Source organism: Arachis ipaensis, chromosome B10 (assembly GCF_000816755.2).
Source record: "Arachis ipaensis cultivar K30076 chromosome B10, Araip1.1, whole genome shotgun sequence".
NCBI lineage: Eukaryota > Viridiplantae > Streptophyta > Magnoliopsida > Fabales > Fabaceae > Arachis > Arachis ipaensis.
The window spans coordinates 126,499,288-126,511,115 of record NC_029794.2 but is presented as its reverse complement, the minus strand read 5'-3'; the positions used below and the strand labels follow the sequence as shown (position 1 = coordinate 126,511,115).

Below are 11,828 nucleotides of genomic sequence, written 5' to 3'. Positions count from 1 at the left end.
AAATCATATTAAATAACTAATTATTAATTTAATTTAAAATATTTAAATTAAATTAAACTATGAAAATTTATTCCTACTAATTACAAAAATTTTACTTCTAAAAATTACATATATATATAAAATAATTAATTTAGTAATTTATTTGTACATAGCTTTATTATTAAATAGTAGTGTAAAATGGATACTGATAACGCATTAAATTTAATCGCTAATACTTATACATAATTTTTTAAGAAAAAACAAGAAACTACAGGATGAATATTGTTCATACTCTGACCTAATATTTTGGTCCAGGCTCAAGTAAGTCAAAAAGGCTCAATCCAAAGATTGGCCTTCATCACTTACCCGACCTCATCTAAAGAGGTCGGTTTCGACATGAGCTGGCAGATAACACTTATTCAAATAAGTAAATGCCTCCTAAAATCTCTCATCCACTTCCAGAAGCAATATCTCAACAACCCCAAGATAAAGGGGGGTAGTTATCCACCTTCGGAGGTGGAACTACTCCAATGGTGGTTATTGGATCACCACTATAAATACCCTGATACACCCAGGTAAAACTAAGTTCCAATACTCTAAACCTGCTTACCTCATTGCTAACTTAGGCATCGGAGTGTCTTTGCAGGTACCACCCCTCATTCTCCAAATACACAACTCGGACGGCGGATCTCGAACGCATACAAGTTGGAGACCACCTTCCATTGATGCTTGGGCCAATCCTTCAAGTCCAATCCACCTATCTCAGGTTACCTACGTAACATTGGCGCTGTTGCCGGGGACCTGGGAGAACAACGCATGATGGTGGACGACCTGAACGAGGACAGACATACTGCGTCCGAATCTGAGCAAGAATAAAAAAGATGCAGTTAATAATGATAGAGCCATAATAACTCTACAAGGAGCGGATAACCAGCATCAGGAAGGCCCCTCAGAGGTGAAGGACCCAAAGGGAATCTCTTTCAGGGTACACCAGCCTGAAAAGAAGGGGCAACCTCACGCTGCCGATCTCATAGGGCTACTCCACGGCCACCAAGGACGGCTAGAATAGCTAGAACAAGAACTGGAGCGACAGAGGGAAGCGGAAAGGAACCTAAGAAGAGAGGTTGAGCGACGAAAAGAGCTTGAAGAAAAGCTCTTAAGATTGGAATCCAATCTCCGAGGTAAGAGCTCTCGCAGTGATAGAGAAGATTCCCCTTTGGGGGGAGAAGATCCGTTCAGTGAAGACATCATGAGGGAAAAAATTCCAAGGAACTTCAAAAGCCCTTACATGGATCTCTACGACGGGACTACCGACCTAAAGCATCACCTGAGCAACTTCAAAAGTCGGATGCACCTAGCTGACGCCTCTGATGCTACTCGCTGCAAAGTCTTTCCAATGACTTTGACAAAGGCGACAATGAAGTGGTTTGATAGTCTCCCCTGAAGATCAGTCACTAGCATCGATGACCTATCGTGTAAGTTCCTTATGCATTTCTCAATTCAGAAGGACAAAGTCAAGCATGTGCCTAGTCTCCTGGGGGTAAAACAAGAGATCGGAGAACCCCTAAGAGATTACATGGAAAGGTTCAACAAGGCGTGCCTAGAAATCCAAGACCTGCCAACAGAAGCAGTGATCATGGGCCTAGTAAATGGACTCCGAGAAGGTCCTTTCTCTCAGTCCATCTCAAAAAGGCATCTGACTTCTTTGAGTGATGTACAAAAAAGAGCTGAAAAGTATATCAACATGGAGGAAAACGCCAGACTACGAGAACCAAGCTGGCGACCTGGGCACTCTCACCCATCAAAGGAGAAGGAGAGAGAGCCCAAGAAAAAAAGAAGAAGTTGGGCCTGAAAGGCTCAGGAGATATCACTCTTATACTCCTCTGCGAGTTTTCCTAGTCGACATCTACAGGAAAATTTGCCATACTGAAAAGCTACCTCCTCCTCGACCCATCAAGAACAAGGGGGAAAGTCGTAGCGAGTACTGTGAATATCACAAATTATATAGGAATTCAACAAATGATTGTTACGACTTGAAAAATGTGATAGAAAAGCTGGCCAGGGAAGGTCGGCTTGATAGATATCTCATGGAAAGGTCGGACCATCATGGAAAGAGGAAACAAGATGAGGAAGATCAGAGAGATCCACCACCCCAAACCCCGGAACGACATAGACATATGATCTCGGGCGGGTTCGCTGGCAGAGGACTCACAAAGTCATCTCGTAAAAGATATCTAAAGGAGGTTTACCAAGTCGGGAGTGAATTGCCCGACCTTCCAACAATCTGTTTCACCAAAGAAGACGGACAGGGTATTGCCCTCAGACATGATGATCCGATGGTAATTACCATGATTCTCACCAACGCCCATTTACATAGAACTCTGGTGGATCAAGGGAGCTCGGCAGATATCTTGTTCAAACCAGTTTTTGACAAGCTGGGATTGGACGAGAAGAAGTTGAGAGCATACCCAGATACCCTCTACGGACTGGGGGACACACCCATAAAACTACTAGGATTCATACCCCTACATACAACCTTTGGAAAGGGGATGAAATCCAAAACTCTAAGCATCGACTTCATAGTCGTAGATATGGGCTCGGCCTATAATGCCTTAATAGGTAGAACGACCCTAAATCGGCTTGGAGCAGTGGTATCCATCCCCCACCTTTGTATGAAATTCCTAACACCAGGAGGAATAGCAACCATCAGAAGAGATCAGAAGCTGGCGAGAAAACGCTGTAATGAAAGCTTAAACCTGAGAGGTAAAGGCAAGGAGGTTAATACCATTGAACTCGGGGGAGTCCGAGCTTAAGAAAAACTGTGACCGCAGCTCAGAGGGATGACTGAAGAAGTGTAGATCAGGCAAGAGGACGGAAGAAATACCAACATAAGAGCCAATTTGAAAGAAGACTTGAAGCAGAAGCTGACAAGTCTCCTATAAGAGAATTCTGACCTCTTTGCCTGGAAAGCCTTCGACATGCCAAGAATAGATCCAGAGCTTATGGTGCACCACACACAAATTGTCAGTATACCCAGGATCTCGACCTGTCCAACAGAGAAGATGGAAGCTCAAACCTGAACGGGCTCAAGTGGTCAAAGAGCAAGTACAAGCCCTCCTAGAAGCCGGCTTCGTCAGAGAGGTCAAATATCCGACCTGGTTGGCCAATGTAGTGCTAGTCAAGAAACAGAACGGCAAGTGGAGGATGTGCGTTGACTACACCGACTTGAACAAAGCATGTCCAAAAGACCCATATCCCCTCCCAAATATTGATACCCTAGTAGATTGCAGCTCGGGCTATCAATACTTGTCATTCATGGATGCATACTCGGGATATTATCAAATCCTGATGTACAAGCCAGATCAAGAAAAAGCATCTTTTTAATCACGCCTAGAGCCAACTACTGCTATGTGGTTATGCCCTTTGGGTTAAAGAATGCAGGAGCCACATACCAAAGACTGATGAACAAGGTGTTTGCAGCTCACCTTGGGAGTCTAATGGAAGTATATGTGGACGACATGTTAATAAAAACCAAGGATGAGGCAGACCTCTTGACATACCTCCTGCCAGTCTTCAGCACCATAAGGATGCACGGGATGAGGCTGGAAATGAAAAGCCCAACCTGCTTAAGGGAGGTCCAACAGCTAAACGGCCGACTTACAGCTCTCTCCAGGTTTTTAGCAGGATCAGCATTGAGATCCCTGCCACTCTTCTCTCTACTAAGAAAAGGATGCTAGTTCGAATTGACTCCTGAATGCGAAGAAGCTTTCCAGGAGTTCAAAAGGTTTTTAAGCTAACCTCCCATTCTGACCTGACCTAGAATCGGGGAAGAACTCGTCCTGTATTTATCTGTAGCCGAAAAGGTTGTGGCGTCAGCACTAATATGGAAGATGAGGTCGGGCAACATCCTGTATACTTCACCAGTAAATTCCTACAAGGCCCCAAGTTAAGATATTAAAAACTCGAGAAGTTTGCATATGCCTTGATAGTGGCGTCTCGAAGGCTACGGCCTTATTTTTAAGCTCATACAATAAAAGTTCCAACGAACCAACCCATGAAGCAAATTCTTCAAAAAACAGACATTGCGGACAGAATGGTTCAATGGGCTATAGAACTATCTGAGTTCGACCTAAGGTATGAAACTCAGACAGCAATTAAAGCCCAATGCCTGACCGACTTCATGGCAGAGTATGCAAGAGATCAAGAGGAGGCCTCCACAACTTGGGAATTATATGTTGATGGTTCATCCAACAAAATCGAAAGCGGTGTAGGCATAATATTAGTCAACCAAGAGGGAACCCAAATAGAGGTCTCCCTCAAATTTGAATTCCCGGCTTTCAACAACCAGGCAGAATATAAAGCCTTGATTGCCGGGCTGAAGCTAGCAGAAGAAGTCGGTGCAACAAAAGTGGTGGTCTTCAGCGACTCTCAAGTAGTGACTTCTCAAATCAATGGGGAGTATCAGGCCAAAGACCCAAATATGAAAAGGTACTTAGACAAAACTTTGGAGTATCTTAGGCGGTTCTCGGAGACCGAGGTCAAATATATAACTCGGGATCTCAACAGCAGAGCAGATGTAAACCCCGTTAAATTAGTAGATAATTAGTTAATAAATTAGTTTTTAATAAAGAAGATTAGAAATTATAATATTATATTAAATTAAGATAGAGCTCATCGAAACGAGAATTTTGACACTAATTACGAAGAAATCGGCCCAAGATTGGACCGAACGGACCGGACCGGTTGAACCAGGCCCAAACTGGACCCGTAGGCCAACCGGCCCAACACTTAAATGAGCCCAAGGCTCTTCTTCCTCCTTATTTCATCAAGGCTCGCTGAAAACTCCAGGGAGAGAAAAGAAACGCCGAAACCCTTACGGCAAAATTCAATTCGTCGTAGCTCTTCCGTCCGAGTTCCGATCACCGCACCGTTTGCGGCCACGCGTCCACCGTGTCGAGCTCTACATTTTTACCGAACAATTTCATAGGTACTCACTTTATTGCTCTCAGCCACTTCTTCCCCCAATTTTGGAAAATTAAGTGGAGATATTGAATTTCTTTACTCTTTGATGTTTTAGGATCCAATCAGCTTGAGAAAAATGTTCACTCTTGCTTATATGAAGCTTGGGTAAGGTGAGGATACCATAATTCTATTTTAATTTCACTAAATTTGAGCTTTGGATATTAAATTGGGTATATATGTGTTATAAACGTGTATTAGGTTGTGAATAAATAATTGGAGTTTAAAATTGTGAATATTGGAACTTGGAGGAAGCTGAGCCTAGAGTTTGTTGAGCTTTTGAGGGGCTGTCTTGGTTTTAATTGAATTGCCTTGATCGTTACGTGGGAATCGGCCAAGGTATGGTTTAGGTTTCTTGTATTTAATATATAATGTTCTGTGAAAACTTAGGCTAGATGACCATATGATAAGTTGGAATGCAGGTGTATATTTAATATTTAATAATTTGTTGATGAACATATTTGGTTGGTGCTTATTGGATAATTGGTGATTTGATTATGTAGTGGAGATTGTTATTTATATTGATGTTAGAAAGAAATAAGGTTGAGTTGTTGATTATATGTTTACAAGAATGTTGAATGAAAGCATGATGGAATTGTTGAAAAATGAAATTGTCTTGTGTTATTGATTGGTGGATAATGGAATGGTGTAGAGTTTTGTTGAGGGTTGTTGCTGGCAATTGTATTGGTATAGACAGGTTTAATATTGAATGGAATGGAAGTTTTGAATGAACATGAGGTTTAAAAAGTTTGCAAAAGTTGGTTTTTGGGCCGAACTTCGGCGGGCTATAACTTGGCTTTCGGACCTTCAATTTGTTTCGAACTTGTTTTAAAGTGAAAATTGAGTACGTGAAGTTTATGCTGTTCGAAGAACGGAAGAAAAATGATTTAAAACAATTGAGTTATGCCCGTCAGAAATTTCGATGAAGAATATGTAATTATGCAGGTTTCACTCTCTGATTGTGCAGCTCTCTGGTTGATCCTTTTTTTTAAGAACGCATGTCCACGTGTACGCGTGGCATGGATTTTTGGTGATGCGTATGCAACTAATCCCATGCGTATGCGTAAAGAGCTAACAAGCATTTCCACGCGTACACGTGACCCACGCGCACGCGTGACATGAAGTTTTCACTTACGCGTACGCATGATAAGGGGATGCGCGCGCGAGTTGCACTTTTACACTCCCACGCGTACGCGTGGCCTCTGTTTCAGCAAACATGATTTTTGGAGTTTTAAACATTATTTCAAACTCCTAAACCTCTATTTTCATTCCTTTAATCGTTAAAAATAGTATTAAAACTGACAATCAGATGAAGCTAGGAAGTAGGGATAACTTGGAGATGAAGTAAAGTTGAAAAATGAAGAATTGATTATGAAATGTTACGGATAATCATGTATGATACTTGGCTTGATAATAAAATGAATGATCATGTATAATACTTGGCTTGAATGATTAAATGATCTGAGATATGAGATTTCTTGGGTAAAGTACCGTGGTTTGCCACTACGTGTACCAGGTTAAAAACTCGATACTCTGTTGACCCTACGACGTAAGGGTGATTGGGCACTTATAAATTCCCGGGAATGTTAACCTCCATTGAGCAATATTGATTATTTGAGAAAAAGCTATGCATAGATTCTTGGGGATACACGTCGAGGGACAGTCTAAGGTTTTCGGACTTGTCAGGTTGGCTGGATAACCAACAGATGAGCCTCATCAGCCATAGGACAGGCATGCATCATATGCATACTACTTGAATTACTTGTTTGTGCATTAACTGGGTGTGCCTAAGTGTACTTGCCATGTTAAATGTATATTTGTTACCTGCAGTATTTGTAACCTTCTTGTGCTTGCCTTTATCTGTTTATTTGTCTGTGATATGCTAACGGAGATGGAGGTATGGAGGAATGACAGCATGGGACTTAGATTTAAGACTAAGTTAAGTTAGGCTTAGATACTCTTAGAAAACCACCTTTTATGGCTTCTGTTTAATACTTTAAGCTCTCTGATCTGAGTGACGGCGTTCTAGGATTTCCTCTTGCATTTCCAGGACCTTATATATTATGTGTGTGACACCTTTACTATACTGAGAACATCTGATTCTCACCCTATACTATGTTCTTATTTTTCAGATGCAGGTCAAGAGGCGTCTCGTTAGGCGTCTGGACTCCTGAAGCGAAGTGGTTACTGGGTTATTTTGTTATACAGAGAAGCATATATATGTACTTAGCTTTCTCTCCGCATAACTTATTCTTTTTTATCCTATTAGAGGTTTATGGAGAGGTAGGATTTTGTTACCTATTAGAGGTTTATGGAGAGGCAGGATTTTGTTTATGTACATTTGGGTTTTGGATATGTATATATATGTGTGTAAATATTCTCCGATCAGCCCTAACTTCGCGAGCTGAGTTAGGAGCTTGTTATTTTGTATCTTTGGCTCTCTCTATTCCTACTTTTATTATCTTATGTTTGATAGTTATAGTTTTCTTCACATGCAAGTTATTCCATTACCGGAGCGTTACGCTTTTCATTTCGCGATTTTATTTTATCCATTTTTCAAGACTCCTAGTTTATTACATTCTTTCTACTATTATATGTATATATTTTAATTTTAGAAGTCTTAGCATCTCGCCACCTCTTTTTTACGTCCTAGGTATAAAGCTCTGTGTGGTAGGGTGTTACAGCAAACGCCCTCTTCAAGTTAGCAAGTACCAAGCTAGGAGGGAACAATAGAAGCCTGATCTAGGAAACTCTCCAAGAACCCTCTGTCACAAAAACAGAGGCTAAACAAGATGTCCTTGAGGTATCCAGATTGGAACTCGGGTGGTTGACTCATTTTATCGAATATATGAAATTTGACATCCTACACAAAGAGGAAAAAGAGGCCAAGAAAATCCGGAGGGAGGCACAAAACTACACCTTGGTGAGAAATATCCTCTATAAAAGAGGAATATCCACACCATTGTTGAAGTGCATCCCGACCTCAAAGACAACAGAAATCTTGGAGGAGGTACACAATGGTATCTGCGGGTACTATCTCGAAGCAAGGTCTTTGGCCAGAAAAGTCATCTGAGCTGGGTTCTATTGGCCGACCTTACAGAAGGATGCTACCGAGTTCGTGAAGAAGTGTAATCCATGCCAAATGCATGCTAACTTTCATGTCGCTCCCCTTGAGGAACTCATAAGAATAACTTCCCCATGGCCTTTTGCAAAATGGGGATTAGACTTACTCGGACCCTATCCCCAAGCGCCTGGACAAGTAAAATACCTCATAGTGGGAGTGGACTACTTTACGAAGTGGATCGAAGCAGAACCATTGGCCATCATCACAGCTAAGAGAAGTCAGAAGTTCCTCTACAAGAATATCATTACAAGGTATGGAATTTTCCATTCCATCACCACGGATAATGGTACCCAGTTCACCGACTCCACATTTAGAAACTTGGTAGCTAATATGAAGATCAAGCATCAGTTCACCTCAGTTGAGCACCCACAAGCAAATGCGCAAGCTGAGGCAGCCAACAAGGTAATACTGGCCGGGTTAAAGAAAAGATTACAAGATGCGAATGGTGCCTGGGTTGAAGAACTCCCTCTAGTACTATGGGCATACCAGACTACACCTCAATCTGCCACGGGAGAAACACCCTTCCGACTTGCTTATGGCATAGAAGCCATGATACCAATTGAAGTCAATGAGCAAAGCCAAAGGGTAAGGTTCTATGATGAAGTCAGCAATATTCGGGCACACAAAGAAGAATTTGAGCTACTCCCTAAATCTGAAGATGATTTCGAAAAAAACAATCATCCATAGCAATTTGGCTATGAGAAAATATGTGTTTTCGAACGAACTTCGGACCATCAAAGTTGGCCTCCCCAGAAGGGGAAGAACCCATCTCCGAGGTCTTCCATTTCTTTTTCTCGGGTTCGGAAGCAGCTCGGACTGGGGGGACAAGGGCAGGAGGAGGGAGAGGAGAAGCAGAGGCAGAGGTTACCAAAATTGGGCGAGAGGAGGTCCCCGAATCATGAAGAGGAGGAGGAACGCCAGTAGCTCTGACTTTAGCAGCATCAACCCGGGCACGAGCCTTCCTCTTGGCCTCCTGGACTTTTTGGTAGGCAGCATTGGACCTGCTTTTCACCATTTCTGAAAGAAAAAATAAGAGTTCATTAGCTTATAAAACCCAAAGCACGTTGTAAGTCAGAACTCATTAGAAATAGCTACAAAGAAGCAAAAACTACATAGCTGGGTACGCACAAAACTCGGAGAACCTAGAAGGAACTTCTTGGTATCCAGATTCGGAGCACGTCCCCAAGCCTCTTGAAACAACTCAACAATAGCCTCATTCACCTCATCCAAATCGACCAAACCATATTTTTCCATAAGGGAGGCCTCCAGCCAATAGAGAGGAAATCGGGATTCGTTATCATCGCTCAAGAAAAAAGGGTGATGGCCTTCTACGGCTTGGATCTTAAAGAAAAAGTTTTTAAAATCATGGAATGATTCGTCAAAGATTGAAAAAACCTTCCGTCCCAGAATAGCTCGGAAAGAAACCTACTGTTGCTTGTTATTTTGAGTACTAAATAGTTTTGTAAGGTAGAAAAGGTAGAAAAAGATTTTTAGAGTAGTCGAAAAGTCAAGCTCTTGGCTGACAAGTTGGTAGATCCTCATGAAACCTCAAGAATTGGGATGAAGTTGGGTAGGAGCAACTCGGCAGTGGGATAAAACCTCCATTTCAAAATAAAAAAAAAAGGGAAGGAAACTCCCAAATGGGTAAAAAGGCAATCGTACATAAAGAAAAAATGGGTGTCAGAATCAGCGACCCTCTCGCATCATACCCGGTCTTCAGGACCCGGGGCCACTAACTCGTGTTTAGACTCGTCAGCCTCTAAACTACAAATTCTATGAGGGGTGCGAAGTTCGGTAATGAAGTCGGTGTCTACTAAAGGCTTCTCAATGAGCACAGAATCATCTACCCATTTCAAAAGGGTCTCGGGAATACTAAAAGACATTTCTATCCGACAAAGAAGGAAGTAGAAAAGCGATAAGACCTACAAAAAAAGATAAAATCATCAAAAATAGAGCCCCAAAGACAAGGCAATTTCTTCCAAAAGCAAACAAGAAAAGGGCCCAGCAACGACATCTAGTAAACATGCAAAAAATCCTAAAGTCTTGCATTATAAACTAAGGGGTGGTAAAATCATGAAAATACCTAAAGCGCACCGGACAAAAATAAAGAAAGTACTAGACAAATAACAGAAGAAGAGAAAGAAAAACCAACCTTTTCTGTAGAATCGAAGGGAGACAGTTGCGACGGCAGAAAACAACGAAGCGCCCGAGAACGATGAAGTGGAAAAGAATTTTTTGAAAGAATGAGAGTGTAGGCAAGAAACTTCGAAGTGAAGATGAAAAGAAAACAAAGAAAGAAGAGGGAAGAGCATTTATAAACATGCCAGGGGCACAACGGTAAAATGATGCGATCATTAAAGAAACGCACCGTTACCAATGTAACTGCTCCCACGTGTAAATGCCAAATCTCAAATGGACGCGACGTTTTATTAGACACGACAGTTGAAAAATTTGAAATCATGTCGGTTTTTAAAATCACGTTGGTTCCCGACGTGAACAAACCCAAATTCAATTAATACTCGAATCCCACTCATAGCAAAGAGATCGGACTCGAGTACGAGCACTGTTCATACCCTGGCCAGTACTATGGTCCAGGCCCAAGTAAGTCAAAAAGGCCCAATCCAATGATTGGCCTTCACCACTTGTCCGACCTCATCTAAAGAGGTCAGGCTCGACATAGGCCCCTCCCCAAAGAGGTCGGTTTCGACAGGAGCTGGCAGATAACACTTATTCAAATAAGTAACTGCCTCTTAAAATCTCTCATCCACTTCTAGAAGCAATATCTCAACAACCCCAAGATAAAGGGGGCGGTTATTCACCTTCAGAAGTAGAACTACTCCAACGATGGTTATTGGATCACCACTATAAATACCCTGATACACCCAGGTAAAACTAAGTTCCAATACTCTAAATCTGCTTACCCCCTTGCTAACTTAGGCATCGAAGTGTCTTTGCAGGTACCACCCCCCATTCTCCAAATATACAACTCGGACGGCGGCTCTCGAATGCGTACAAGTCGGATACCACCTTCCATTGACGCTTGGGCCAATCCTTCAAGCCCAATCCACCTATCTCAGGTTACCTACGTAACAAATATATAATGCGTAAGAAATTTTATAATTTAATGTAAAACTACGCATTATTTATTTTGGTCCCCAATATTTAGATTATATCTTAATTTAATGATCTCTAACCTTTTAAATATTTTATTTTAGTCTCAAAAAATTTTAAATGAATTTGATTTTAACGCATTAGTAGTGTAAAATTATACTAGCATCTAATGGATGGTTTTGAACATCAATTATATGTTAAGAAAGGGTAAAGAACTATTATGATCCTCAACGTTCGGATCAAATTCTAATTTGGTTTCTAACATTTTAAACGTTATATTTTTTACTCAAAAAGTTTTAACTGGGTTTATTGTTGTGCCACTGTTAAATTTGACACGAATAATTAACATATTTAAAAATTAATATAACATTTGATTTCAATACGTAAATAAAATCTACTTACCAATGATTATTAATGTAAAAATTTATTTGTTAATTATTCAAGTTAAATTTAATGGTAGGACAATATTAAATACATTTAAAACTTGTTAGAACTGAAATATGACATTTAAAATGTTAGAAACCAACTTAAAATTTGATCCGAACGTTAAGAACAAAAATAACACTTATTCTTCTTTTAAATGAGTGGATAAAAA

General features: G+C 41.0%; 1 long non-coding RNA gene across 1 annotated transcript in view; it reads right to left on the bottom strand.

The window, feature by feature from the left end:
- LOC110268020 overlaps nucleotides 1-1,407 on the bottom strand; it is a 24,624-nt gene extending 23,217 nt beyond the window's left edge. Inside the window, exon 1 of the long non-coding RNA XR_002356026.1 lies at nucleotides 1,396-1,407. This is a non-coding gene — a long non-coding RNA (uncharacterized LOC110268020). The remainder of the gene's footprint in view (nucleotides 1-1,395) is intronic.